Source organism: Chiloscyllium plagiosum, chromosome 9 (assembly GCF_004010195.1).
Source record: "Chiloscyllium plagiosum isolate BGI_BamShark_2017 chromosome 9, ASM401019v2, whole genome shotgun sequence".
Lineage (NCBI taxonomy): Eukaryota > Metazoa > Chordata > Chondrichthyes > Orectolobiformes > Hemiscylliidae > Chiloscyllium > Chiloscyllium plagiosum.
The window spans coordinates 63,422,571-63,428,570 of record NC_057718.1 but is presented as its reverse complement, the minus strand read 5'-3'; the positions used below and the strand labels follow the sequence as shown (position 1 = coordinate 63,428,570).

The 6,000-nt window shown below is 40.4% G+C and overlaps 1 protein-coding gene across 1 annotated transcript in view; it reads left to right on the top strand.

Moving 5' to 3' along the window:
* Positions 1-209: 209 nt before the first annotated feature.
* LOC122552902 (protein transport protein Sec23B) overlaps positions 210-6,000 on the top strand; it is a 71,448-nt gene continuing 65,657 nt past the window's right edge. The window contains exon 1 of the mRNA XM_043696093.1: positions 210-340. The gene's annotated coding sequence lies outside the window, so the exon portion shown is untranslated. The remainder of the gene's footprint in view (positions 341-6,000) is intronic.

The window sequence follows — 6,000 nt, the reverse complement described above, 5'->3', positions numbered from 1 at the left end:
GGCTTGCCCAACACTATGATATCTGTCCTTGCGGCAGAAGGGTGAGCGCAGATGGGCCTTAGCATCACCTTCATCCCTATCAGCACCTTCAAATCCCTCTTAACATTCGAGGCAAACGTCATCTCAACCCCTGACCTCCTAGACCGGTAGTGACGTCAACTTGCAAGTGCATGCTGAGCTGTACTTCCTGTCGTTGACGTCAAGAAAGGAAATGACGCACGTGCTGGGGAGCCGGATCCGGCTGAAGGGGGACGTGTTGTCAGGATCGAGAGCCGGAGGTGTAGGAGCGGTTGTTCTCAGGGCTCCTTGCGGTCAAGGTGGTGTCATCTTCCCGTGACCGGTTAGTACCCAGTGTGGCTGGCCATCAGCACGTCTTGTGCTCTGCTGATTAACGCTGTGTAAATCACTGATCGGGGGCATTCTCTGGCTGATGTGTAACTGTGAGGGGTATTGATCCTGTTGGTGGTAGATGTCACCGGTTTGGTTCATTGACAGCTTTTTAATCAGCAGCTGGTTACAAAGAGGGAGCCAGAACTGAGTGACGGTGAGAAAACGGGTTGGATTGGCAGAAGGTCGGGCTTTTTAGAATCGTAGAGACTTGTACACAACGGAAACGTCCCCTCGGTCTAAGTCGTCTATGCCGACCATTTATCCAAAATAAATCTAGTCCCGTTTGCCAATATTTCGCCCATATCCCTCTTAAACCCTTCCTATTCGTGTACCCATCCAGATGCCTTTTTAATGTTGTAATTGAACCAGCTTTCACTACTTCCTTTACTGTTCCATACAATGTATGAAATCCATTTTTAAAACTTCCCCTTCCCACCTTCAACTTATGCCTTCTAGTTCTTGCTTGATTATTTCCGATATGGACATTCTTAAGATCATAACCGATTGCTGATGGACCTCAAATATGAACTTGTCTTGTTTCTAAGCTTTCTCTCCATACAAAATGCACTGTTTAATTTTGTTTCTCACAGCATTTTGTCTATAGTTGATTTATAGTTGAGAGTCAACAATTAGCAACAATCATTTCTATACATTCATAAACTTTGTAAAATATGTCAGGATCATTCACAGAGGTGAATATCATTTCATTAAGGATGTTGTATCTTGGAACAAAACTCGGAGTGGTGCACCTTGTCCTTTCCTGTGATGGAAGTTTGAAGATGCTGGCAAAGAAGCTGTGGTAACTTGTTGCTGTGTATCCTCTGCATAGTAGATACTGCAGTAATAGTGTACTGCTGCTGAAGTCAGTAGAAACGTAAATCTGGTTAAATTGCCAATCAGACTGCTTTGTCCTGGATAATGTTGAGTTGTTTGAGTGTGATTGCAGTTGCACCATCCAGGCAAGTCAATAATTTTCTGTCAATCATAGAAAATGTCATACTGGACTTGGCTGATGAGTCCCCTAGATCTGATGGCCTGAACTCTATGATCTTAAAAGAAGTAGATGTGTTGGTTGTATTCTTGAAAATCTCCTGCAATTATAATAACTCCTTCAAGAGGAAAGTACAAAGCAAGAAACTATATGCCAGTTAGCCTTACGTCTGTTGGAAAAATGTGAAAATTCATCATTAAAGAAGTCACAGCAAGAAATTTATAAAACTAAAATATAATCAAGGTTGAATCAACATGGATTCAGGAGAAAGAAATTGTTTGAAAAATTAGAATTCTTTGAGTACTTAATATGCAGGATGGGCAGAAGGGAATCTGAAGATGTAGTGTAATATATTTGCTGGAGTTATTCAGTAAGTGTCACAACTCATAATAAGGAGAGTACTGCGGATGCTGAAAATCCGAAATAAAAAGGAGAAAATGCCGGAGAAAAGTAGCAGGTCTGGTTTCAGCTCTCGAGAAGCAGAGTTCACGTTTAGAGTTCAGTATGATTTTTCTTCAAAACAGTTCACAAAACTTTAGCATGTATGTACACCAAGAATGGTGAGGAAGATAAATGGACTGTTGACCTTTGTGGCAAGGGAGTGGAATATAAAAGTAGGGATATTTTGATACAATTGTGTATGGCATTGTTGAGACCATACCGTATGCATTTTTTCTGTCTCCTTTTCTTTATTTAAGGAAGGATATCTTTGAATTTGAAGCCATACAGAAGATTCACTAAGTTGATTCATGGTATGAATGGGTTTTGCCTTAAATTGGGTATATAATCTTTGGAGGTATGAAGAAATGATAGGTGATCTTATAAGATTCAGAGGGGGCTTAAGAAAGTAGATGTTGGGTGGATGTTTCCCTTCATGGGAAAATCCAGAATAAATCTAAAATGAGTGCCCTCCCATTTAAGACATAGGCGAGGGATTTCTGATGAGTGTGATCAATTTTTGGAATTCTCTACCCAGGAACATAGAGGCTGGCTCAATAGAATATATTTAAATTGGAGACAAATTTTGGTGAGTTCAGGATAATGGAGACTGTCAATAAAGTGAAGTTAAAACTACCAGCAGCAATTATCATCTTGAATATTGGGACAGATTCAAGGGACCAAATTGCCTACTCCTCATATTTCTTAGGTTCTTATTGTACAGTATCCTTGTATCTTTTGAACAAACCACCATATGAGGATCAAGCTTTTGTTCAACATAGAATACCTACTTGGGTAGTCCAGTAATCAATTATGTGGCCATCCTACCTTGGTTAAACTTGGTACTATGAATGTCTCTGTGCTTTATATGTTTCCTTTTTTCATAAGTTTAATTTTCTGATGTGGGAACTAATGTGTATAGTTAAGGATGCATATCATATTTCTGGGCTTTCTGTTTTGTTGCCAATTTAATATCTCTGTCATCCCATGAGCTCCCATGGAGCATTTCAAAAGGGTTCAAAACTTTAAAAAATCTGATTCATTTCAATGTTTTAGTTAGCTATCTGATACAAGGAAGGTATGCCATTCGCTGATATTGGATTACGCCTTAGGTGTCCACAATTCATTTATAGATATTTTCTGATCAGCTTGTTCACAGATGTTATTATACACCTCTGGGTCAGATGGGATTTGAACTTCTATCTTTGCTCAGAGGTAAGGACACCGCCATTATGCCACAGGAGCCCCACATGACTCGTTTATAAGCATGTTTAATTTGGTGAGGATGGAGTACTTGTAGATTAGATTAGATTCCCTACAGTGTGGAAACAGGCAATTTGGTCCAACACGTCCACACCGACCCTCCGAAGAGCAACCCACCCAGACCCATTCCCCTACACTGAACACTACGGGCAGTTTAGCATGGCCAATTTACCTAACCTGCGCATCTTTTGGACTGTGGGAGCAGACCGGAGCACCTGGAGGAAACCCACTCAGACACGTGGAGAATGTGCAAACTCCACACAGGCAGTTGCCCAAGGTGGGAATTGAACTCGGGTCCCTGGTGCTGCTAACTACTGAGCCACCGTGCTGCCCTTGTGTATAGTTTTCAAAAGTGTTTGACAAAATAACATGTATAGTACTTGCTAGTAAAATGTGGAATGATTAAAGGAAAAAGTGATATGGAAACAAAATTGACAAGTACAGAACGCAAAGAGTAATAATTTATGGTTGTTTTTCAGATTAGAAGGACTCTGCAGTGGAGTTCCCTAGTGAGAAAGAAAGACTCTAAGGGAAGGGTGTACCATCAGTGCCAACTAAGGAAGCTGAGGATATTATTAAATTGAAATGAAAAGATGAGTAGCAGACCAAAAAGAAATAAGGAGAGAGAAATTACAATGTAATATCAAGCAAGTTAGAAATATAAAAACGGAACTTAAAAGTTTGTTCAAGCATTTGAAAAGCAAGAGGAAGTAAGGGGAATATTGGCTCTCTGGACAGGGAGAGGGACTGGGGTATTAATAATGGAAAAATGGAAATGATACATGATTTTTGTCTGTCTTCAATATAGTATCCCCAAAATAATTTTGGGGTCGGTGTGGACTTGTTGGGCCGAAGGGCCTGTTTCCACACTGTAATGTAATCTAATCTAGTTCTGAATCAGAATGTGAAAGGGATTGAGCAACTTAATTACAGTACAATTATTGGGGAAAGGGTATTAAGAAAACTCTTACAAAATTTCACGGGTTCCCTGGTCCTGATAGAATTCATCCGAGGGTGAAGTGGCTGCTGAGAGTGGAGATGTAATACTTTTAATTTTCCAGAATTCACTAGATACTGTAAATTTCCCATCAGACTGAAAAATAGCTCATGTAACTCCACTTTTTAAAATTGCAGTGAGACAGAAAACAGGAAGCTACAGGCCAGGTAACCAAATATCTATCAAAGGAAAAATGTTTGAATCTATTAAGGATGTTATATGGCAAGGCACTTTGAAATTCTTATTATACACAAGCAGAGTGAAAATGATTTTGTGAAAGAGAAGTAGAGAAGTCAGTGGATATACCCCACTGTACTCGTGAAGCTATTTATAAAGGTGCCCGTCAAAGGTTACAAAGCAAAACAAAAGCTCCTTTTATAAGAATGGGCATCCTTTTGCCCTAGATGGAGGATTGGTTGGCCAATAAGAAGCAGAGAATGGACATAAATGAGAAACTTTTAGGTTGGCAGGATGCAATGAGTGGTGTACCATGGGCATCAGTGATGGGATCTCAATTATTTATAATATATATAGATGACTTGGATGTAGAGACCAAATATATGATTTCTAATTTCCTTGATGATACAAGAATTGGCAGGAAACTCGGTTATGAAAAGGACATTAGTACAACAAAGAGACCTTGGAATGCAGGTTCATAGCTCCTTGAAAGTGGAATCGCAGGTAGATAGGATAGTGAAGAAGGCGTTTGTTATGCTTTCCTTTATTGGTCAGAGTATTGAGTACAGGAGTTGGGAGGTCATGTTGCGGCTGTACAGGACATTGGTTAGGCCACTTTTGGAGTATTGCGTGCAATTCTGCTCTCCTTCCTATCGGAAAGCTGTTGTGAAACTTGAAAGGGTTCAGAAAATATTTACAAAGATTTTGCCAGGGTTGGAGGATTTGAGTTATAGGGAGAGGTTGAATAGGCTGGGGCTGTTTTCCCTGGAGCATGGGAGGCTGAGGGGTGACCTTATAGAGGTTTATAAAATCATGAGGGGCTTGGGTAGGATAAATAGACAAAGTCTTTTCCCTAGGGTGGTGGAGTCCAGAGCTAGAGGGCATAGGTTTAGGGTGAGGGGGGGGAAAAATATAAGAGACCTAAGGGGCAAATTTTTCTCTGAGGGTGGTACATGTATGGAATGAACTGCCAGAGGAAGTAGTGGACTGGTACAATTTCAACATTTAAAAGGCATCTGGATGGGTACATGAATAGGAAGGGTTTGGAGGGAAATGGGCCAGATGCTGGCAGGTGGGACTAGATTCGGTTGGGATAACTGGTCGGCATGGACTACTTGGATCGAAGGGTCTGTTTCCGTGCTGTACATCTCTATGACTTTATGATACAAGAAGTATCGACAGGCAATGTGAGTGGGTAAACATTTGGCAGATAGTCTCAGATGTGAGTAAATGTGAAGGTATTCATTTTTATAGAAAGGCTTTGTATAACTTAAATTGAGAAATTACAGAACTTCAGGACACAGGAATCTGGGTATCTTGGTAAACCAAGCACAGAAAGTCAAAGTAAAGGTTCAGAAAGTGATTAGGAAGGCAAGTGGAATGTTGTTGTTTATTGCAAGGAGAATGGGATATGAAAGTAATGGTGTTTCACTCAAGTTGTCGAGCTTGGTGAGGCTGCATCTGGAGTACTATGTATAGGCTTGTAATTAATTAAGAAAGCATATAAATACATTAGAACTGGTTCAGAGAAGATTCAACTAATATTAAGAAGGAGGGGGAAATGAGTTGCTATCAGTGAAACATACAAGATGCTGAGGGGACTTGATGGGCTGGACGCTGAAAGGATGTTTCTCTTTGTGGGGAAGACTATAGCAGGGACTCAGTTTGAAAATAAATGTTCTCTGAAGATGAGAACAATATTTTTCTGTCAGAGGGGCATGGGTCTGTGGAACTCTGTACCCCA